The sequence below is a fragment of the Trachurus trachurus genome (assembly GCF_905171665.1).
Source record: "Trachurus trachurus genome assembly, chromosome: 19".
Taxonomy (NCBI): Eukaryota; Metazoa; Chordata; class Actinopteri; order Carangiformes; family Carangidae; genus Trachurus; species Trachurus trachurus.
In genome coordinates this window covers 5536627-5561906 of record NC_139913.1, presented here as the reverse complement: position 1 = coordinate 5561906, position 25280 = coordinate 5536627, and the positions used below count along the sequence as shown (strand labels likewise).

The 25280-nt window shown below is 43.7% G+C and overlaps 1 long non-coding RNA gene across 1 annotated transcript in view; it reads left to right on the top strand.

The window, feature by feature from the left end:
• LOC311002981 overlaps positions 1-25280 on the top strand; it is a 117098-nt gene that overhangs the window by 12666 nt on the left and 79152 nt on the right. The window contains exon 2 of the long non-coding RNA XR_014596258.1: positions 12988-13074. This is a non-coding gene — a long non-coding RNA (uncharacterized lncRNA). The remainder of the gene's footprint in view (positions 1-12987; positions 13075-25280) is intronic.

The window sequence follows — 25280 nt, the reverse complement described above, 5'->3', positions numbered from 1 at the left end:
TGAAGTTGTAATCAATATAACTAAAAGAGAGAAGAGCAGCAGAGAGGAAAGAAGAAAGAGTGTGAGGACACTTCTATTAACACAGGTGGTGGTGGTGATGATGATGATGATGGTGACCTTCGACCTGTGAATGGATTCAGTGGAAGTGATGCTGCCCTGTGTCTGCAGGCCGAAGCAGAAGTGGTTAGAGTGGTGTCGCAAACAAGGAACGAACCCATTCATGTGCTAGTGGCTCTTTGTGTTTTTGTGTGTGAGTGTGAATCCTGAGCTGTATCTCAATTTGAATACTTCCATGACTACACTGTTATGTAGTATAACAACAGTATGAAGTTGTGTTGTCTCTGTGCTGTTCATCGTTTATTCGTTTTATGTCATTTACTGTATCAGGTGCTCCTTTGTATTTTAGGTAGTGGTGTGTGTTTGTCTGGAAATTAGCAGCTCGCTAAATCTGGTGCAACCTCCTCCTCATTTTTTTGCAAATGATTAATGTCATTGCACACTGTCCCTAAAGGGTTACTTCACCCAAAATGTATAATTCACCAATCATCTACTCACCGTCATGCCAAGGAAGGGTTTGGAGAACTTTCAGAGTCATTAAAACGCTTTAGGAGTTCCAGGGGGGGTCCGGCTGGCAACGGATTTTCATATAATGGCGGTGGATAGAGTTCACTTTTGAATCGTCCAAAACACACACTATGAAACATCCAGATACCTCCATACTGCTCGTCCGTACTGACCCAAGTGTCCTGAAGCCTTCCTTGGCATGACGCTGAGTAGAAAATTGGTGAATTATTGATTTTGGGTGAAGTATCCCTTTAATAAACTAAATAAATAAACTTACTTCTGTAGTGCGCAAATTCGGTCGTTGTGCATCGGTTGCCAATATCTTCTTCTTTTTTGTCGCCCGTCAACATACAGTATCTATGGTTTGACTGGTTTGTATTTTCACTTAGCAATAACGAACCCCTTAGTTGTGCTTTTATTTTGCTGGTGTGGGCCACCTGTTTAATGCAAGGTGGTGGAGATTACGCCGCCACCGCCGCGTCAGCCGGCTCCTCTTACTGGTGGAAAACATTGGCCTACTGGTGATGTATTGATTTACATATATTATATTCCGCTACGTAGCCCAGACGGCCATCACTGAGGCTGGGAAGAGTCCGTCGTCCTACACTCCACTTTTTGACCTTTATGACTGAACCACCCGGATTCTTACACTGTACACTGTGTTTTGCCAAACTTGTCAGTGTGAATGCACTTACACACTCCAAATAGTTAGTGTAAGTATGGAAGTATTTGAATTATGACACAACCACCACACACACACACACAAAGAGATGAAGATGTTATCGCTCTGCCCGCTGCAGAACACATGTTGCACTACATGGTGTTTGTGCATCTCTGTTGTATATAGAGATATTATACACAGAGGCACTCAGAGCTCATTGCTCATGCAGCCAGCTCCCTGTTTGTACAGCTCTGTCTAAACCGAGTCCAGTGAGAGTTTAACGCTGCGCCCTGGCAACAGCTGTTTAGCGAGGGAGGGATGGTGGCGAGCGGGGAGCGGCGAGCAGAGAGCGGCAAAGAGCTGCCAGCAACAAACTGTGACTGGAACAACTTCCTGTGTCAGAAACAGTTGTTTGTCCAGTTTGGCAGCAAATAGATCGGTATTTATTTATTTATTTTTCAGTTAATCCTGTTGTCCTTCTGGGTCAAATTGACCCAAGCTGTTTCCTTCCTCCATCCTTCCTTCTTTCCACAATCCTTCCTTCCTTCCTTCCTTCCTTCCTTCCTTCCTTCCTTCCTTCCTTCCTTCCTTCCTTCCTTCCTTCCTTCCTTCCTTCCTTCCTTCCTTCCTTCCTTCCTTCCTTCCTTCCTTCCTCCCCTTCGTCCTTCTTCTTCCTCTTTTGATCCAATTGACCTGATCTGTTCCCTATATACCTCCAACTTTCCTTACTTCCCCTTTCCCTTCCTTCTTTCCACAATCCCTTTTCCCTTCCTTCTTCCTTGAACGAATCTGTTCCCTCCCTCCATCTTTCTTTCCTTCCTTTTTCCCTCCCTTCTTTCCACAATCCATTGTCCCTCCCTCCCTTCCCTTCATCCTTACTTCTTCCTTACTTTTTCACTCAAATGACCCAATCTGTTCCCTCCCTACTTCTATCTTTCCTTCCCTTTTCCCTTCCTTCTTTCCTCCCATCTTTCCCATTGTCCTTCCTTCCTTCCTTCCTTCCTTCCTTCCTTCCTTCCTTCCTTCCTTCCTTCCTCCCATCTTTCCCTTCCTTCGTTCCTTTCTTCCTTGACCCAAGTGGACAACAGGAGGGTTAATTGAGACAGCCGGTGTAATCTCACTAGGAGGATCCTGGACTGAGGCCCAGGGCGACTGACTGACTGACTGACTGACGGAGGGGGTGTCGGCGCTGGTGCCGGTGTCGGCCCTCGGCCCCCGGGGGCCCTGGGATGAGGCTCCAAATGCTGCCTGTGTTCACAGCCGTGGCCCTGACCCTTGTCCAGGTTGGACGGGCTCCAGCTGGTCCCAGAGCGAGCTGCTCCACACTCTCACATCTGTAGTCGTCGTCCGTGCCAAGGCAGCCAGCGCCGACCCGGATGACCTTGTGCTCATATATGTATGTATGTGTGTGTGTGTGTGTGTGTGTGTGTGTGTGTGTGTGTGTGTGTGTGAGGGAAAGGGAGAGACAGAGAGCTGTTAACAGATAACATTAGAGCCAGGAATTAGCATAAAGAGAGAGATGGTGAACGGATCATGAGTTAATGTATTCTGTGTGTGTGCCCGGTTGTGTGGTTATCATGTGAAAGAACGTTGTTTGCAGTCCATTGCTTCCTCTTGGTAGTCCCGTTTCTCTGTGTGTGTGTGTGTGTGTGTGTGTGTGTAACGTACTAGGCACGAGTGTGTCTGTAGACCCTTATCTGACACAGGAGGGTAGGAGGGAGGATGGAGGTGGGGGTGGTGGAGGTTTATTTGACCGAAGGCGACCCCTGGTCTCCTCTCCCCTCTGCCTGCACTGATCCCTCCTCTTGTTTTTCCACAGACTGTCACTAAAACAAACTCAGCAGCAGCAGCTACTGTACCCGACCTTCACTTAAAGGAGCTGTTGCCCAAATTATGCATTTCCCAACATTCCTGTTGATCACTTCCTGAAGCGTGCCATATGTTCCTGATTTAATTCCCCACCTTCCCGGTAGCCTCTGGTTTTTCCTTTCCTTTCGTTTTCACTTCTCCTGCCTGGAGAAGAAAGCCTCTTTTCTCAGGAGCCGTAGCGTCGGGTCATTATACGTCTAATCTGTGTTTGTCGTTAACGTTGTGATCCTGAAGATTGTCCCGAGAAAAATGTCTCTTATTTTGAAGGAGTCCCAGCTACCTGCGCTATTGACTCCGCATTTGCAGTTACCACGGTAACCAAGGACATCTCTCAATCATCCAGGGTTAAAAACTACACGATTACGACTCTTTTAGTTTTCATTAGCTTCACAATGAGCCACGCACAATTAAACCTGACAACACATGCACACACACTATGGTGATAGATGACAACACTCTTCTGTGTGAATCCACTTTGATTTCAATGCACAGCTTTTTTTTTCTCCCCCGCTATCGATACTGCTGTTAAATTAAACGAGATATTTTAAGATGCAAGCATTAAAAGTGAAAAACATCATCCCTGTCACCCCATCACACATGTTATAATTTGCCTGGACTGCCCCTTTAATATCAACCTGCAGTGATGTGGTTAAAGTGCCACACTCTGCACCGCATACGTTCATTTTTAGAAAGCCTCAGATTATTATGTGATGTGAAAATGCTAATATGCCGCGGTGGGGAAACGTCTCCAGATGATTATATGTAATTACACATTCATGTATCCATCATTCGCCCTAATGTGGCTCCATTTGATTCTCCAGAAATGTAATAATTTTTTTTCTTTTTTTTTTTTGTGTGTCTTTGCATCAAACAACAGTCGTACCATCAGATTTTATTATTAGCGACGAGCACCAGTGTGTTTCCAGCCACTGGGTAATTGATTATTGAATTGTCTCTGTTGGAACACAGGCTTCTCATTATTCGTCCTGATGAACACGTACAGTACATGCGCACACACACAAACACAAACACACACATTCCCGTATTAAAAAAAAAAAGAAGAAAAGCCCACACACAGAATATAAAGCAGTTTCCAGCTCAGGCGTGTGTGCGTTTTCTCTTCTCCTTCTGTTTATTGCGGTGCCATGCTGCGGATCAGGTTGGCATATGTAGGTGTATGTGTGTGTGTTGTTGTTGTAGTGTGTAGGCTGGAGTGCAGTGGCGCTGCTTTTCATAGAAACACACAAGTCGCAGCAGCAGCAGCAGCAGCAGCAGCAGTGAATCTGAGTCATACTTCTTTTCTAGCGTAGATTAGAGGAAGGAAGGAAATCGCAGAGAAAAGAGGAGAGAGGGAGAGAGCGGGAGCAGAAAATGGGTCAGACATCTGAGAGCCAGGCATTCCTTCTGCTGCGATGGGTGTCAAGACATTATCCAATCGCACCTCTTTTTCTCCTTCTCTTATGTGTGTGCTGTTTTTTTTCTTTTTTTTTCATTCCTCCCCACTTTTCCTGGCTGAGGAGAGAGGGAGAGAGGAGAGAGTTATTATGCTTGGCATGTCTGCAGAGGACGGGCTTTAATTTGGACACAGCCCAGCTGATCAATCTGCACATTGGCTCGGTTACAGCAGAGTGTGTGTGTGTGTGTGTGATTATGTGTGTGTGTGTGTAAGTGAAGTCCATGTAACAGCTAAGCTTTCAAACTATGCAAACCAGCCGGTTGGTATGAAAGTAAAAAAGCACAGTGGATTAATCCTGTGTGTGTAAATGAGTTATTCTACACACACAGAGCCGTGGAGGAACAATGAATTGGATTAGAGCTGGAATGAGCTTTAATGGGATACATGCTGCACTCATCTGTAACAAAGTCAAAATAAAGGAAATTCAGTTTATTCCCTGAAAGGACGTCCAGACAGGAGCATCAGCTGATGGAAACCTGGGGTCATATATATATATACACTAGGGATATTTGACAAGAATATCTCTATAAGAAGTTCATGCTACAGTGATATTCTATCATCATCTATCAGGCCTTTTAAGTAGAAGGATGCAATGCTCATTTCTTTATTCCAAACAAAAGCTATCAACAGTGGCTATAGCACAACAAACATCTCAATGTCTCAATAACTTGATCAATTTTGGTCTCATGATGTCATGGTGGAGAGGAGAGGCAGAGAGAAGAGGACTGTATACAAACTGTCATTGAACCAGAACATTTAGTAGACGGTGCTTGTGATATTTGTGGTTAATCAGCTTGTTAGAGAACAGCATGTTATTCAATAAGGACTGAAACACTGAACAACTGGACATGTACATTCAAAAGTTTAGAGAAGGTTAAATTAAGTTCAGCTGTAAAGGTTATAGTGAATTTTCGGTGCATTCTGAAATTTAATCCAAAAGCCAAACATCCCTAACTTTTTGTGAGTAGTGTAAATGTATGTGTGTGTGTGTGGGGTGCAGAGCTGGATGAGCATGTGCTCTGATTTATATCTCAGTAACTCTTGGTTGATTTGCATAATATGCAAACGCATGGATGAGAGTCAGTGGGTGGTTTGGCAAAGTGTCAACGGGGCCGGCAACACTTCCTGTTCTGAGGTCGTCCTCCGGCGTGGAGAGCACTCAGCCCACTAGTGTGTGAAAGTCCCAGTTGTAGGCAGAGTCCACGCAGCATTAAACACTACACACACACAGCTACACACACACACACACAGCAGGGAGGCAACATTCTGGTTTATTCCCCTTTCGCTGTAAAGAAATGAGGGCTGATTATTCTCTTTATTGATGAATCGTTTAGTGAAAATGCCTGTTGGACTACGACGTCCTTCAGCAAAGACAAAATCCTCACAGAGGAGGAGTTCTGTTTATTTTTATTTTCTGCTTTGCTCTGAGTTTGTTTTCATTGCCTAAAACAGCAGCTCTTAAGTCCTGGCGGTCACAAATTATAAGGTACGGGGGGAAAATCATGCTAAAAGTGTAATTGGAGGAACAAACTGAATGGTATTATTTTCCCTTCAATATATGCTTTTATTTTGAAATAGCTTGACGTTAACAACATGAGCGGCTCCGTCCCACAATGTCAGATTTGTCTAAAAAGATTAACAATGGCTTCAGTCTTCCCCCCCGTTCAGAGACCCTGTCATTTTTTACAAGCGTTTTATTTCTGTTGTGAAGATTAAGCAGCGTTGTCGTGGTCGTGGTGGTCGGCCTGCGATATTTTCATCTGCAGGACGGGCGTAGCAATTTGTCAGACGTGTTCTGTCAAAAGGAGAGAAAGGGGGGAACAATAATTCACAGAGTGTGATGATACAGCTCTGGCACGAAAACACAGAAGGTGAAGTTTGTTATTCTGGATTTGATGGATTGAACAGACGGCAATTAAAACGATGCTTTTCAACCAACGATCACACACAGGAACCGTGCAGCCGGAGCAGACGGAGCCACACAGCTCTTATAAATACCCCATCAGCCTGAATTTATAGGTACAGTCACATAACAAGGGTGAACCATGCATCATCATCAGCTTTAATGTAGAGAATCAGCATAAATCTCATTGTAGGAAGAAGCGCCGCCTTCATTTAGTTCTTCACATTCCTACAATCTCGATTGTTATAGAGAGCAGTGGACTCTGCTGTCATGGGACAGTCAGTGACGCTGTCAACTGATTATTCTTTAGAAAAGGTTGACTGGTGCTTTATAGTCATTTACTTCCTTCTTTTGAATTTTCCTCAAGGCAGAAAAACACTTTGTTGATAGTAGAGCCGCAACAATTAATCGATGACTCAAACAATAATCAATTATCAAATGAATTGTCAACTATTTTGATAATAGAATAATCGGTTCCAGAAGTTTTTTAAGAAAAAAAGTCAAAATTCTCAGATTTTTTGCTTCTTAAATGTGAATATTTCTGGTTTCTTTGTTCCTTTATGACGATAAACTGAGTATCTCTTTGGTTTGTGGACAAAACAAGACATCTGAGGACATCATCTTGTGGTTTGGGACACACTGACATTTTTCAACATTTTATTGACCAAACAACTATCGATTAATCGTTTTCATAATCGACAGATTAATCCATAATGAAAATAATCGTTAGTAGCATCCCTAGTTGATAGTTTATCTGCTGACAAAGTGCTGGAACAACTCTGTTAATAACAGGGCAAGAGTGAGGACATGGTTAGCCTGGCTGAAGGCCCTTTCACACCGGGGACGTGATGAAATTGGGAAATATTCGGCGGGAAATATTTCACATCCAAACCATTCATACTGGTGGCGACGCAAATATACAACAATTACAAACCGAAGTTTCGTTTTGCATCGGGTGGTTCTTCGGCTCCATGTCATGCCTTAAATCTACTAAACTAAAAAACTACTCGTTATTCGCACGAAAAATATGTCCCCGCTCAAATCTTCCTAACTGCAGCTGTGCACATGAAGCAGATGTTCATGTCACCATCTTGGATTCTTTGTAGCCTTAAAGTTGCTACGGCAGCATGTTCCTCCTCCCGTCTCTCTGCTGACAACACGTGTTTACCATCATGGTATCTATTTCTTTAAGTGACTGGCTCAGCATGTTAACACTATAAAAGGCTGCGCTCCAACACAACGTGTGAGGGTCTAAGGACAGAGGATGTTGTTACGATGCCATGTAAAGCCCTTTGAGACAAACTGTTTGTAAAAACGGGCTATACAAATAAAATTGCCTTGCCTTGCCTTGCCTCTCTGTGCATAATCACAAACATGATATGCAGTAAAAGTCATTTTATGCACAGTGCAGTCAGGATAATGCAATAATCCATTACAAGCCTGGGATAACATCAGCTCACGTTTTTTCCACCCCCCTTTTTACGTTCAGGATGTGAACATGTGATGGAGAAACAACTTGTATTCTTTAATGCGTTTAAAACCAACCTGGCCATAGGGCCCATACAGCACCTTAATCTGCTGTGGCCATCTGCTGAACCTCAAAATCATTCTCTGACCCATCGGTGAGGCTGCGCTGTTGTTTCTCACCGCAGGATGTATCACAAGACCAGAACTCGTGTGTATGTGTATGTGTGTGTGTGTGTGTGTGTGTGGGCACGTTATCTTCCACACAAAACTATTCAGTCTTTCAGAGCGGAGACATTAGGAAAGAGATAGAGATTCTGTGATTTCCTCTCTCCTGCAGCTGAAGCTGTGGTGTGGAGACAAACACCATCAATCTCTATCTAAAAGAAAAAAAAAAAAAAGCACAGCATGCACAGATTTACATCTGATGGCAGATTCTATATCAAACTACAATCAATCAAACTTTATTTATACAGTACAGCACTTTTAGATCAGCCCAAAGTGCTTTACATAGTAAAACAATAGACAGCAAAAGATATCATCCAACCCCCCACACACACACTCACACACGTACTCATGCAGATAGAAAAACATTGAAGAATTCAAAACACTGAGGGAACGTTATAAACTCAACAATCTGAAGTGAGGAAACACTAGAGCAGGGTGCTCATTAAGTCGATCGCTATCGACCTGTAGATCGCAAAGGTAGTGAGTGTCGATCGCGTGACATTCAATGTTTTTTTGTTTTTTTCCACTAGATTTTATTCTATCATCCATCATCCTGAATAGGCTTGTGCCGATCGGCGATCAGTCATTGAAAGGACGATCTGCAATTTTAGTTTTCTTGTTGATGTTACGTGTAGAGTAGCTACAGGCAGCTGCTCCAGCTGTGCAGCGTTCAGCATCCACTGTGCTCTGGCTCTGGCTCTGTGCTCAGATGGCGGCTAGATCTTCAGTTTTTGAACAGTTTTTAGTGCAGCCAAATGTCAGGCTAAATAGAAAGAAACAGCAGAGTGCTCCTCTGACAGATGCAGGTGAGTCTTTTTTTTTCTTTTTTTCTCACACACGCGGTTGTCTATCTCAGTTTGCCGTCCTACATACGTATACAGTGCATCCAGACACGTCTGTAACCGATGCCATCAGTATGTTCTGCAACATACTGATGTAACTTTGCACTGATAGAGAACAGGATTACTTTCTATACTGACGGACTCCAGCTGCTTTCTTGGCTTTCCAAACCTTTCCTGTTCTTCACGTGTTCAATACTTATTCCCTATGTCATTTCACTTTTACTTAATTTATGGACACAATGTTTGGATTTCTTTGAATGTGTATATATATAATACAGATAACAGCATGACCTATCTCCATAAATAATGGAGGAACTTGCAAGCCAAAAAAGTTTGGACACCCATGCACTAAAGAATAAATAAAGAAACGGTCCAAAAAGTTGCAAAAAAAAAAAGTAAATAACTGTTGAGGTCATAAAAGGATTTAAAATAAGCCTTAAATTATAAAGAATAAACAAATAAATGAGGGACTAAAACTGTATAAAATGAAATTTAAAGCAAGAGGCAATATAAAAAAAACAATAATAATCTAAGAATAATATAATAAATACAAAAGTCTTGAGTCATCTCTCCGGTGCTGTGACTGATTCCCAGCTCTGGTGTCAGATTTAGATATGAAGTCACTTCCTGCTGCTCTGAGACCAGTTGTACTTTAACCAGAGTGGCAGACAGTGAATGCGTTTGTGTGGTGTCACGTTTTACCCCCTTCTCCTCCTCCTTCTCCTCCTCCTCCTCCTCCTCCTCCTCCTCCTCCTCCTCCTCCTCCTCCTCTGTCTCTGCGGCCCTCTTACCTGTCTTGCCTGCACTGATGCATATTTATCCCCCCCTCCATTGCCCCCCCACGCCCCTTACCTCCTTCATGAGAGTGCAGCTTAGCATATGGATTAGTTGGGAATCAGATGCGCGGCCACACGGCTTCACTGTAGCTGCTGATGAAAACAAGCAGGTGGTGCTGAGAGAGCTTCGCCTCGGGGCCGGAGACGTGGAGGACTTCAGTCAGCAGCACCACCTCCTCCTCCTCCTCCTCCTCCTCCTCCTCCTCCTCCTCCTCCGTGTCTCTGGATAATAATTCTCCACATACAGTATACACCAACCTCCCTCCACCCTGTAACCGACCCCACACAGACCACCACTCTGCCTGAAGAATCACCTGAGAGGCCGTTTGACCCGTCGGCTGCTTCCTGTTAAAAATTGAAGGCACTTAATGGGCTTCAGGGCACTCAGGGGTGTGACGAAGCATATGTACTGAATATTATGGTTAAATTGTTACTGTAATAATATATATTAATAAAAAAACAGATAACATGCTGAGCTGAAAAGACATTTCAGGTGAATGCAGTGTAAATATTTAGCTAAGAAGATGTAGAAGCTGCTAAGTCAATATAGACTCTATTGTACAGTTTGTTCTAATGCTGTATTTGCTTTTTTCAGTTCCTTACAGCTATTTAGTTTGTTTCTGTTTGGACTCTTCACCGTTGGCTCTTAGATCTAATAAACGTCTGTCTGCGTTTATCTCTCAATGCTCTCCTTGTCTGCCTTTAATGGCAATCACAGAGGGAAAATTTAGTTGAATGCCAAATATAGACGTTTGGGAGTAATGTTACTGAACTCCACAACTTCTTCTTTTTCTATCTCCTCCTGACTTTGATTTGTGAGAAAGTTGATATCAAAAGGCCACCGCTTCTTTTTCACTTTTTTTTCCTTTTTTTTTTGTTACATTTTTTTTTGCTTTGATAACGCAACGATCATGTGTCACGTTCCCGCGTCCCAGAGTTTTTGTTTGGTTATCTCAGGTGGAAGATAGGGGGCCGGCCTCGGAAAGGTGAGACCGCCGCGGTGCTACTTGGCTGAATGTCATCAGATAAAGACACAAACTGGAAAATATTATCTAGGGTGACAGAAACAGAGACGATTATTATGTAATGATAGTGTGTGTGTGTGTGTGTGGGTGTGTTTTTTTTGTCTCGATCCCTGAATGGACGAGAATGACAGAATATTAATGGGCTACATTTTGAACATACTGTACTTTGGGCTCGCCCTTTATTGTGACAAGCGTTTGTCATGCGCTTGACATTTTAATACTATAGCCAGCACCTCTCCACCATCATACTGATAATTATAAGATTTAAAAAAGAATAACTTACTTAATTACATAGCACCTTTTAAGAAATGCAGCTGATGATACTTTAAGGATATATAATGATTTATTATTTATTCATATAAATGATGCTGCAGGTCTCTTACATTCACATTTATATGTATATGTATAGTTTTATCGTGTATACTTGTATACATACAAGCATACATGATAAAACTTGTATATATACAAGAATACTCGTACATATATAAATGTGAATATAAGAGACCTGCAGCAAATAAAGATATACATATATATACATCTTTATTTTTATATATAAGTGTAATGAACTCTAATTTGTGTTTCTGTTTTGTATCTGATAAAAAGGAAGAAGTGAAATAATGAATAACAAACAAGAACAAGTGCATATTATTTTATTGTCAATTAATCTGTTTATCATTTTGAGCTAATTGATTGGTCTAAATAGAAAATGTAACAACAACAAAGTGAGATCAGCATTTTATTAACTCGTAACACAAACACATTAAAGAAGTGGTAACTGCAGGATATTTGGCATTTAGATTACTGTAATTAATTAATTGACTGGTCTCAGATCTGTTTTATGTGGAGGAACCAGGTCATAAATCTGGGTGTTAATCCCGGCCTCAGGCGACTGCTCGGGGCGCCGGCCCGCATTGCTGTCATCGTAGGAATGTTGTGAGTGACTCGATGCAGGTCTGAGATCAGGGAACATGGTGACCCAGCGGGGGGGGGGTGGGGCGGGGCACACACACACACACTTACACACACACACAGACAAGATCAAGTAGTAGTAGTAGTAGTAGTAGTAGACAGTTGTGCGTCAGTGAAGCAGAAACCTTCATATCTGACACGGTGAATGATTGAATGACAGCGGTTTGATTTGCAGCGCCGATCTACCTGCTCTGATTCTATTTGTAGATTATATGTGTGTGTGTATGAATATGTGTGTGTGTGTGTGTGTCACTTTATTTGATCCAATGCAAATCCCGTGACTGAATGAGATGTACGGTGCAATCTAAACATCAAGGTTGAAGCTGCTCTGTTTGGTTCTTTTTTCCGTGCAGGTAATGATAAACACGCTCTGCGGCTCCACAGCAGCACTTATGCAAATTCGCACACACACACAAGTGCATTTCTCATCTTCACCTTGGTGGTATTTGTCGAGGATCGGCTGCTAATTATTCACTTGTGCTGTCAGGTCTGTGACAAGTACGAGTGCTAATGCTGGCGGTCTGGGCCCAGCCATCTGGAGCCTGTTTTCTCTGACTGTAGTCGTATATATAGCCTACTGCAGGTGTAAATAACAGCGTGGATGATGGAAGAGAGTGTATACCTGCAGCACATTCCTCAACAGACGCTCCTCCTGTCTAGCAAAGTTCATACTATAAACTCCCTTTGATTCCTCTGGCCGGCCTAAGCCTTAAGTTAGACACTTCATTTGGCTAAAGGATTAGACTCCTAAGCCTTTTAGCTGTAAGCCGGTCACATGAAAACCTAACATCGGTTTGCATAGACCAGAAAACCTTGCACCCTCCTTCGGGGATTTTCCTCTCTTGAACCCTGAGACTCCTCCTCCCCATGTCATCCCTGACTTAGCAGTACATGCATGCATCAGTGGCCATGTGGATTCCCCCCTCCACCCCCCACCCCCCACCACTCCCCACCCCACTAGTTTGCACTAGAGCTGCAGCTATCTGTAAGGATTTGGCTAAGTCAGTGTCTTCACAGCACCGCTCCGCTCTGTAAGCCGTTTTCACTCCTCTCTCTCCCTCTCTCTCTCTCCTAACGTGTGTTTTTTTTTTTTTTGTCTCCGGGGCGGATGTTTTTTTCCTTTGTCGGCAAAGATATGAAGGAATCACAGATCGTCTCTTCTGATTACAGAGTTCCCTGAGACCTGCACTGGGATGAGAGCTGGGATCAAAACAAGTACAGAGACAACGCCGAAGTGAAGACAGCTGACCACCAAAGGTAAGAAACGCTCCTCATGGCTTCCTGTGTGTGTGTATCTGTATTCCTGTTCCTGCACGTATTTAATTAACTGTGTGAACCTCCATCAGTGGGATCTGTGAGTGTATAGTTACACTGATACCTCGATAAGTGTCACAAAGTCAGAGCAGAGCTGGGGCGGTGGGGTTGGTTTCATTTTTCCATGCTGGAACACACGGTGTATAATTTACACAGGCGCGGAGATCAGATTTGGTGTCAGCGGGGGGGCGAGAGGGGGGGTATTTATAGTCTACATACAGGACGAACTGTGCAGCACATATCAACAGACTGACACTGACATGTCGGTCGGTGTCCCGCAGCAGGAATGTCCAGTTAATTGGAAAGTGATCACAAGTGTGGGAGCACAACTTCCTGTCTGTGACACCTGAGCACCATGGCGACAATGATGTAAAGATGATGTAAAGATGTGTTGTATCAGAAATAAATGGACTAATTAAATAAGAATATCAATGTTAGCCCCTGTTGACGGCTTGACATGGTTCTACTTGGGTTTTTTTTGCGTTTTTGCTTTTCCACTAGCACTCGATGTCAACGCAACGTCCGACAAGAATCAAACCCGCTACGTTTAAAAACACAGCAGCAGCAGCGCCCACTGATCTATTGCTGAGACTGTTGTTCTTCTTTCACCTGAGTTAACGAGGTGAAGACGAGTGAGTTTGGAGCTGATGAGAGGAGATAAAAAAAGAGAGCGAGATGACTAAGGAGAATCTGTGAAGGACCTAAACCCAGTCGAGTAGAGCTGTAACTGTGTAGTGGAAAGTAATGGTAATGGAAACCCTGCTTTACACTGTTTAAACATCTAAAAAAAAGACTTATCTTAAGCTAATAAGTCGACCTTTTCTCCGATAAGTTGCTGCCCTATTTTCCAAGATGACACTCCTCTGACTCTCTGACCTGGTGCCTGGGTGCTTGAAGGCGTGATGTCACTTTCAAGGCTGCGCTCTTTGTGAGTAACTAACGTGTGCAATGAGTAGATACTGAGCAAAATAGTTATCTGTAGTTTAGCTTAGTACTAACTAACCCAGTGCAGGACTCTGCTGTGAAGGTAGAAGCATGCGGCGGTGGTGGTGTATTTGCGAATACAAAAAAAAAAAGATTAATTTAGGACTGCCACTCCTAAATGAATGTAGAGGAAACACTGAATATTCAGTAAAATAACAAAATGATGCCTCAGCTCTGTGTCCACATCTGTAGGAGGACACACACAGGAATCAGCTCAGGGTTTGTGTGATGAGGGTTTCTGGGACAGTTTTTCTTTCCCGCCTGCTGGCGTCGGGCCAGCGTAGCGCCGGCCGCACAGTTCACAGAGCTCAGAGCTGCAGCCGCCGCCTCCTCCTCCTCCTCCTCCTCCTCTATTCCCTCTCGTCATCTCCACGGTCGTGACACGCTGCGTCTTGCTGACGGGTCACACCTGCTGTTTTATGATCTCCTTCATATTGCATTTTCATGCTCTCTGTGCTGCAGGACAGAACGGCTATTGTCAGTTATTTGGAAACTCAACCCTGCTGCGTTTCAGTTTGAACATTTTTACTAGAAATGATAGATGTAGCTCTGTGATCACGGCTGAATTACTGCTCACTACACTACATGTGTCTACTAACAGAGAGAGGGAGACGAACAGAGTGTGAAACGTGGGTTGCATCCTGCTGCAGTTTATTAACAGTCTTTGTCTTGGCAGGTGTCGTAGTGCAGAATGTGTTTCTTTGTTGTTAAAGCCCCAGTCTGTAACTTATTTGGCTTTTTATTAGCAAAAATCAAATATTGCATCATAAATACGTATTTCACTGAAGTGGAATCACACCCGCATACAAATGAAAGCTTTCTGGTACCTTAGAATGAGTTGTTACAAGTCGTTACAAATACATAAGTGGGCGACGCACCGAACCGAGGCGGCCATGTTGCATCGCCATTTCTTACGTTCAGTGGCAGCGTGACCGTAGGTAACCATGGAAACTCAGCGGAGCTGTGGGCTCGGCCTGTTAAAACTGTCACCACTGTGTAGTGTGAGGAAGGACGGAGGCACTGATGTTGCATTCAGGTGTAGTCAGGCAGATGTCATTGTACTCGACGAGAGAAAGACGGTAAAACGTGGGTCGGGTAAACAGTACGACATCACCATGACAACATATTGTCACGCCTGTATTGTTTTTTTTTATCCTGTTACATGCAGCGTCTGTTGTCTGTCTGACGTCTGCCCGATTTCACGTGAATGCAACATCAAGAATACGTTCAGATATGCAACTGCACCGCTAGATGGGGGGGAATTCCTACATATTATACCTTTAACACAGGTTTGGATCCTGCCTTTGGTGTGTGTAGGTGTGTGTGTGTGTGTGTGTGTGTGTGTGTGTGTGTGTGTGTGTGTGTGTGTGTGTGTGTGTGTGTGTGTTCTCTTTACCTGTACAGCAGTGACACACTCGTCCCTCTGTTGTGTTGCCGTGCAGAACAACTGGACATCGGCTATTAGCCCCATTTTTATAAAGAGCAAAGACTGGAACCAGAACAAGGTGACTTGTGTCAGAGCGGGCTGAGGGGAGACACACACACACACACACACACACACACACACACACACACACACACACACACACACACACACACACACACACACACACACACACACACCCTCTGCCCTCATGCTTCTCAGGTGGCAGAGAGAACAAGCTGGGCCACTCCCTGCCCATCTGTCACGCCCATCAGGGGAATCAGTTTCCCGCCCTGGCACACACACTTAAACACACACACACACACACACACACACCCATCTGGGCATGCATTCATAGACTCAATACAAACACGGCGCACACATAATCAAATGGACATAGATACAAACACACACTGTGTCTCACACACGCTCAGATTCATACTCTGATAATCTCCGCACCGCGCTGACATTTATCTTCCACCGGGGATCCAAACAGAGAGTGGGCTCGGAGCCAGCGGTTGAATTACTTTTATTCTCCGACAGTTTGACTCACCACCTGGCCGGGTAATCCCAGCGCTCGCTTTTGGACAGCTCCGGTGCTAAACCTTGATTTCAATTTGGGTGAATTGAATTTTTTTTCTCTCTCTCTCTCTCTCTTCCTCTTATGGCCCAGTTCAGTCGCTGGAAGAAGTCGGGTTTATGACCGTTAATGCCGCACAGGAGAGAGAGAGACACGATGACATTTAAACTGAAGCCATTACAGCCAGACGGATGTGCCGCCGTATTACCGCCGTCTCCTCTTCTGTTTGTGACATTTGAATAAGCATTTTTTTCTCTCCCTGATAATCAATAGACTAACTTAATAACCTGCCCCGAGGCTCTTGCATGTCTAGACAGAAGAGAGAAGTGGCAATTTGGTTTTTTACTCTCTGCAAAGAAGCCGGGGATTAATTTAAAAAAGAGAAAAAAGACAATTACCAAGCATGATGCTAAATGACATTTCCAGGAAGTGTGGAAACAATGAGTTGAGTAATGAGGCTGGTTTACACTGGGCTCTGAATTGGTTTCATTTGCAGCGCAGTTAACGCTGTGATTGGTGGTTTTACCTGCAGCCGTAGCCAGCAGCAGCAGCAGGCTTGGCCGGGACTCTGTTGGCAGCGGTGGCGGTGGCGGCTGGTGGAGGAGGCGTGACACTTGAGAGCACAGCTGGAAGCTACAGTACGGTGGCCCTGAGAGATCAATACACCGCAGACCTGAGAAAACACATGCACAGGCACAAAATGTTTCCAGGGGGGACGCTAAAGAGTGATGCACCTGGCTCAGACTAGCTGTCAAATGCCCAAGTGTCAAGTCAGGTTCATTTTTTTTTAAACAGTGTTTCTATGCAGGTATGGAAAAGTATGGAATTTGATTTTATGCATTTCCAGGTCTGGCAAAGTATGGAAAATGGAAACTATTGCATGGAAATATATTTATCTTAATACTTCTCTGGGTTTGGTCTAATCTGAAGTTATTTGGGTTCATTATTTTGTATGCGCTATTGTACCTCGCTACAATTTCCAAGAAATTATTTGATGATATAATACACATATACACATAATACACACATACACATTCAGAATAATGAAAACAAATGATAAAATGCATAATTTATTTATATAATACACATCTATTTACTCAAATGTCACAAATTATTTGAATTTTTTTTACCAAGAAGTCTGATCATTAGTTATTTTGGGCCTTCACTCGAATATCATGAGTCAGAGAGAGAAACAGGAAGTTGATATTTGCATGTGTTTCGATGTGTTATCATCATTATAATTATGTTTTTTTTGCAGCGTGTGTTGTTTAATGAGAGTTTTCTGCAGCACATTTGTGTCTTTGCAAGCTGCCCTGTCTGCGTTGAGCCCTCAGGGCCACCGTAGCTGTGCGAGGCGGCAGCAGCAGCAGCAGCGTCGTCGTAGAGCTGGAGTGGAGTGGGTGGCATTTCATGAAAGTGTGCGGTTTCTTGGACAGCTCTCTCATTCACTGAAGGGAAGTGGTTTTTTCTCCTGCACTCAGCAAAGCACAGAATGTTCCTCTTTCGGCAGCTTTCTGTTTATACTCCGTTATTTCATTCACTCTTGTGCGATCGCATCAACATGAGCATTTAAAAAAAAAAAAAAAACAGGGTCTATTCGGGGTCGGGGGGGGGGGAGTGCAAACCGAACCGCACTTGGCAGAGAGAACAAAGTGTTTGTGGTGTGATGTTAGGTGACATTGTTTCCAGTTGTGACGCTCCGTATACCTCTCATTGCTGTGTTTTTATTCTAACTGGAGTTGATTGCTCAAAGCTCCAACCTGGAGGGATTTATCCTTTAATTACCTTTTTTATTCTTCTTTTTTTTCTTTAAAATATGGAGTTGAAGCTGTGAGTATAGTCCCCACCATCGATCGATCCGCCCGCCCGCTGCAGCACAAGTCTGGATTAAGGAGCTGCGACGGATAATGTGAAGGATGATGTGAGCTCTGCTTTATTGGAGACATGACACAGAATTCATTGATGTAATACTGTAGAGACACGGGAGGACACGTCTCTGCACCACTCCTCTGCTCTATTTATTTATTTATTTATTTATTTATAATCCCATTGGGTTTGTTGGTCTGCAGTTATTTCAGATTGGATCCATCAGTGAGCGACTCTGTTCCTGCAGCCGCTCTCTCTTCTCTTTAAGCCTATTTTATATAAATACACCCTGTGGAGATCCTTGTAAACACACGCTGTTGTTTACATTCTGTGTTCATCACCAAAACACGCTGTGAAAAATACTGCAGAGTTTTTTTTGGTTTTTTTTCCCAGCATGAAACATTTGCACAGTTGATATTTGGATAAAATGAAAGCAGTCTCCTTCCTCCTCCTCCTCTTTTTTTCTGCTTAATAGTCTTTCAAAATCTTCTTTATCAATCATTTTGTCAGATAATGGTTAAGTTTCTGCTGTGATGGACGACAAAGAGAAGCATTAAGTTGCTCGTCTCAGGATGTTTGTTGTGTTTTTCTTGTTTCTTGTTCCTGTTTCTTTTACATTGACTGTTATTGATCAGTTGACTCTGCATCATGCAGCTAATTCAAATACACACGTCCTTTTCAGGATGTTTGACAGCTGTTTTTCCTGGTGTGATGTGAAGGCAACACATCAAACATGTCACACTTGTGCTGCGGTTTCTTCTTGATTAACTGACAACAGAGTGTTTGTGTTAAGTATAGTGAGTGTGGGTGATGATATGAGTCAGTCAAAAACTCCTCTTTGCACCTTTGAGTCAGTTTAAAAGACGAACGTGTCAAAATGCGCAGCGAAGATAAGACGTCATGTTTCCTTTAAGACTGACATTCATTTTAAAACTTGAGCGGCTCAGAGAACGCTGCTGCAGCCGGCGCCGCTTTATTCTACAGATTCTTCTTTTAAAGTGCGTTTCTGTTGCTGTGAGAGCTTTGTGTTTGATCGCTTAGATGCAACAGTGGATTTCAGCAGCGGATCTGACACATTGATTACAGCGTGTCTGGAGATGACAGCAGAAATGTTTGCTTTTACTCGGGAAAAAAAAGGGGGAAAAAATTGTGTTTGCAATTTCCTCAGTGAGTGGCAGCCCCCTCTGGCCTCTGTCTGGAAACCTGTGATCACAGCTCAGACTGCAGCTTCCGTCCCCCGATGCACATCCCCGCCGCTGCTGCAGCTCCTCCGGCCGCTGCAGCAGCTCCTGTCAGTCGGCCAACTGGATATCATGGTGTGAAACAGATATGATTGTATCAGCTGCTCTGAGGCTTCTCTCTGCCAACCACACCGGACACATTGTTCTGAAGCAGGGTTGTTATAGTTTACTAAAACTAAAACTAAAACTAAAACTAGTTTAACGGCCGTTAATTGGTTGCTTCGAGTTCAGTGGGCGGGTTCTCAGCCGCCTAACCGCCGCACCTCTCCAAATATGGCAATACAAGTAGACTCCACCTAAAATCCAAGATGGCGCAGTTCAAATCCCCGTAGTAGAGGCACAAAACAGACTCCCCCAAACCAATGGGTGACGTCACGGGTGCTACGTCCATTCTTTTTACAGTCTATGAGTACGACCCACAGGTAGATAAGAGTGAATGGAACATAATGAGGATTGATGGGAACATCGACTTAAAAGGAAACATCCCACAAATTTGGAAGTTCATCTTCAGAGGTCTCAAAGAGGCTTTCTCCTAAAACCTGAAAAACTAAAACTAAATAAAAACTCAGTCAGTTCCTCACAAATTAAAACTAAATTAAAACTGCTTCATCACTTGTTGAACTAATTAAAACTAAACTGGAATAAAAACGCAAACTGAAAAACTAGATAATGATTTTAAAACTATAATAACCTTGTTCTAAATTCCTGACATTTCACTGACGTTTTAATGCCTTTACATTCTTGAACATCTGGTGAACGTGTCCCTCAGCCCTGCAGCGTTTCAGCTCTATGTGTCGACAACATCTTCAGCGTGCTCTGCCTCCTTGTTCTGCACATAGCAGGATGTTTACAGAGCCAGTCATTATTGTAAATTAAAGCTCTACCTACCTGCGCTCGGCGTTATCTGTCGCCGCGGCGCTCCGACTCCGAGGCTCCGCCGGCGGCTCCCGTAGCTAAGGTCGAGTCTGGGGGATTGTGTAACGTAGCCATTTGTAATTACAGGACCCTGATAAGAAGTCTGATAGAAATGGTAATGAAACATGGTCGAGGGCATATAAATTAAAGTGGTGTGTGTGAGTGTGTGAGTGAGTGTGTGTGAGTGAAGGGCCTGAGTGGTAATCAGGCCTCAGTCTGCTCAGCTTCACCCACATGCTGCTCATATTACTGTCTATGATTACACATCTCATATTGACTAATGGCATCAACACCCATATAAACATTTATCGCTGTTGGCATTGTGCTGCATTAGCAATAAAAGTGTCCACCTGGATAGTTTATAAGTGATATATGATCAATCAGGCGACTATTAACCAACAATCTTTGATATTTGCAGAAGTCTTAAGTGATTTAATCCAGGAGGAAGTTCCTCTCGAGGTGTTTTCAAAGTGAAATACCAGTTGGCTCCGACTTCAACAGATTCACTGATAATGAAACATAATCGTTTCCTGCGATCTGGACAAGAATCCAAACATGGACTGATGCAGTTTGTCAACGTTCATCATATCTCATATCTGTCGTCTTCCCTGTTTGACTTGTGATTGGCGCTCGTTCAACAAGTTCTTCATCTTCAGCAGCACCAGCAGCACGTTACAGGTGCTTCCACTTCCACTCTGTAGTTTTATTTAAACACAAGCAAAACAAGAAACAAGATATTGAATCTTTATTATAAAATACTGTATATAAAATTCATCCAAATACAAGATGAGAAATAAATAATAGAAATACATAGGCAAACGTATAAAGGGTGATAATTAAAAACAAACAGTGGTGATTGTTGGTGATAGTAATAACCAGTGTCCCTGTATTTGTGTTTGTTATAATGACTGCAGAACAGTCTCCAGGTCAGCGTCCACATTATTTCTGTCACGTCCTCAAACGCAGGATTATTTATCTAAGATGGAAGGAATCGCTCCCATACTGCACATAGGCAAATAAACGCAGCACATACACACATACACACACACATACACATACACACAGACAGGGCGTTGGACTTTGTGCGCGCTATAGACGGCGCTGTACATAGTGTGCTATACAGCGACTCGTTTGATTGGTCGGTCATGTGAATGGATGTATCTAGTCTTCATGTTTGAGGCTATTAACAACAACAACAGCAAAGGATCTGAAGCAGAGTGTGAGTGTGTGTGTGTGTGTGTGTGTGTGTGTGTGTTGGTCACAGATGTGTATACGTTGTAGAATATATAGAAAACAACCTAAATACTTGTATTACAACATGTCACCCCCCCCCCCCCCCCCCCCCCCCCCCCCCCTCCCCCTCCAGGCGTAATCTTTCCCCAAGGCGGTGTCAGTTGAGGCGGTGAACAGGTGCAGCAGCGAGTGATAAGAAGACACAAAGTTCCTGCTTGAGCAGTTGCCCCCCCCCCCCCCCCCCCCCAACCCCCTCCTACACACACACACACACACACACACACACACATTATACTGTATATATGTACCATACAGTCTGGGCCTCCATGCGAATGGAGGACAGGTTCAAAGTACTGGAACACACACACCAGACACCTTTTCTTGCTTAACGCTGCCCTGCATCTGTGTGTGTGTGTGTGTGTAGGTGTGTGTAATGTATGTAGTGACGACAGTTCGGTTTAGACGTCCATTTTTTTGGTTGGTTGGGGGGGGGGGGGGGAGGGTTACGTCGGTGTCAGATTCAGCGGTCTTTACACCCCGGGGTGTTCGGCTTATTTGCAGAATATCACAATGTCTCAGTGAGGTCGCGTTTCAAAGTCCTTTCTGCTGTTCAGTGTGTGTGTGTGTGTGTGTGTGTGCGTGTGAAAGTTTCTTTTAATTAGAGAGTGAGTTCTTGAAAGACGCCTAGAAAGAAATGAAAATGAGATCACACTGCAGTCGTTTCGGTGAAGGCGACATGAGTCATGATTTTAAACTGGAGCGGAAATGTTTGCATTTGATGCTCACTACAAATACTATAAGACAACATGTTTCTTGCTCTTAAAGGAAACATCACTGAGGTTGGGAGAACATGAGTGTAGGGCTGCAACTAACTAACTATTATTTTCATTATCGATTAATCTGTCAATTATGAAAAATGTCAGTTAGGGCTGCAACAATTAATCGATTAATCAAACAATAATCGATTATTAAATTACAGCTCAGACTCAGAATAACTATTTTGATAATCTAATAATCAGTTTGAGTAGTTTTTTTGTTCCTTTATGACAATAAACTGAGTCTCTCTTTGGTTTGTGGACAAAACAAGACACATGAGGACGTCATCTTGTGGTTTTGGGAAACACTGATTGACATTGTTCAACATTTTTTTTTAACATTTTATTGACCAAACAACTAATCAATTAATCGTTTAGATAATCGACAGATTAATTGATAATGAAAATAATGGTTAGTTGCAGCCCTACTGCCAATCGGTGTTTCCCAAACCACAAGTCGACGTCCTAAAATGTCTTGTTTTGTCCACAAACCAAAGAGAGACTCAGTTTATTGTCATAAAGGAACAAAGGAACCAGAAATATTCACATTTAAGAGGCTGAAATCAGAGAATTTCGACTTTTTTTCCCTTAAAGCAGATATCAGTGGAATGTTTTTGTTAATATAAGTCCTAAATAGTCCTATTTTCCGTCAGCAATCACTTACATGAAGTATTTCAGCCTAAACACGAGTCTCTCCGTCACTCTGCTCTGCTGTAACCCGAGGAGAAAATTTTCCTTGTGGGATACAAGTGTTATCCAATGAGGAGAGAGAACGGCATGAAGGGCTGTGTGTGCAGCCAAGGGATGCGCGTGAATGTGGTGACGTAGCACGAGGACCAATTGATGCCTGACAAGGGCGGGGGCTGCTAACTCATGGTGCGTTCAAAGAAACTCGTACTTTGTGTTTTTCCTTCCTGTGAAGTCATACCAGTTCGATCTGGTACGAGTTCACGGGTCGGAAGTTACGAGTGGCCGTTATAGGGAACTTTCACAGACAACAGGATGGTAAAAACACGAGCTACGGGTTACCTGGAACGCTACCAAGTCGTAGTTGTGACTTGAAGCTGTAACTTACGGTTTCAAAAGCCTGCCTTGAACGCAGCATTAGCCGAAACGGCCGTGAAGCTGATATCTGCTTTAAAAGAGTGTCTTAGTTGCGCCTGATGTTCATTTTACCTTTGGCCACATTGCAGTATTTCATGGTTAAAAAAATGCTTTATGAGGTCACAGCGAATTGTATCTTTGACTTCTAAAATCAAATCAGTTCAATCTGTGCTCAATTTGAATAAATTCCCTCTCAGGGCTCCTGATGTATGTACATAATGGATGTATGTAGAGTAGAGACAGACGTATGGACGCAGCTGCAGCCGCTCAGTCTGAGACCTGAGACCTGACACAGTCTCTCACCTCATGTTGAGGACAAAACCGCAGAGTCTGTTGGTTCACAGGTTTAATAAGTAATGTGGATGAGTTGCACCGCGCCGTAGGAACGGCACAGGAGAGAGGGAGGAAGGAAAGTGGGTCGTTGTGTTGCACATGCTGGAGAGGGAGAACATGTGAGAACATGCCGGCCCATATGGTTCTATACCTGCTGTTTATGGCTGTGTATAGGCGCGTGTGTGTGTTCGTGTGTGTGTGTGTGGGGTGAGCAGGATCTGATAGTGAGCTGCTGCAGTCTCAACTCCAGAGACGACGTGGGTGTAAAGAAAGTTGGTGTTAATTTCAAAGCTCCCTTCTGCCCAAGACGAAGACAGGCTGTCTTTGTGGTGGTGTAGAGGGGGGGCACCTCACTGAGACTCAAAACAAAAAGCCAGTATATCTATTCTGTAGCCAGCGTATTTATTATGTACATACTGCGGTAAACACGGATACAAAGCTCTGGATACTGTGAACATTTCCATAATCAGGACCAGACCACTTGCTTTTTTTTTTTTTTTCCTAGAGGGAGAGAGAAAGAGAAAGACATGCAGAGAAACAGAACAAAAAACAAAACAAAACGCAACACAAAGAAAGAAGAGAAGAATCTGAGGAAGAGGAGGAGAGGAGAGGAGGGCAGCAGCGGTGGGCAGCGGCAGCATTAACCAGTTTGGAGAAGGGCATTCCAGCTCTTTTGTTGTGGGGCCACAAGTATTCCAGTCCTCCCCGCTCGCCCCCTGCTCCTCCGCCACACATCCAGAGTGAACTTTAGGTGACTCCAATAAAGGCCGAGCAGAGGGGGAGCGGGGTAGGGGGTGAGGGGAGGGGGGGGGTAGAGAGAGAGCGTATTAAATGCCTAAGGGTTTGGGAACACTGGCTCTCTACGGCTGTACGTACTGTACAGTGGACACTGGTTGAGCTGTGACACTCGCTGCTGGTCTGGTTTGAGTTTCTGCAGCGACATGTGGAAGAGTTTCGCGGAGTTTCTGTCGCTCGATTAAAGACAGAGGAGGACGAGGAGGATACGACACAAACACACACACAGAGAAAGAAAAAACCATGAGCGGTGCGTTCAGTGTAACGTGCGAACATGTGTGCAGGTAAAAAGAGAGACAGAGGGAGAGGAGGGAGAGAGAGAAAGAGGGGATGGGCAGAGGAATGCTGCAGCCTACCTTTGTGTTGTATGTGAATGAGTTCCAGATCAGTGAACCGTGTTCTGCACCTTCTCATTAAAGACACACTTATGTAAGCTGGTCGGCCGGTTGCAACACGCCATGACAACGCTATAAACCATATTGGGATGGGTTTTTTTTTTTGGTTTTCCCGCCACTTCTGTGGTCAGAGCAGCAATAAAATCTTCACACCTCCTTTTTTGTTTTACTATCATTTAGCTATAGAGCCTCTGTGCCAACACGGGTTGTATCATTAATAATATCCGAGCCAGACTGCGTGACTCATATTGTGTCATAAATTAGTCCCAAGTGACTGGAGAGGAGTCGCTCTCTCTGTTTCTGTTTCTTTAGCTCTGTTACAATAATTACCCACGTGCCCTTTGGCAGAAGCACTTCCTGTTTGAGAGCTCTGCCAAGTCTGTCAAGGTTGGCGCGGCTGAAATTGTGCCACATTGACTTGACACACCCCCTCGTCTGTCTGTGTGTGTTGTTTTGATTGAGCAG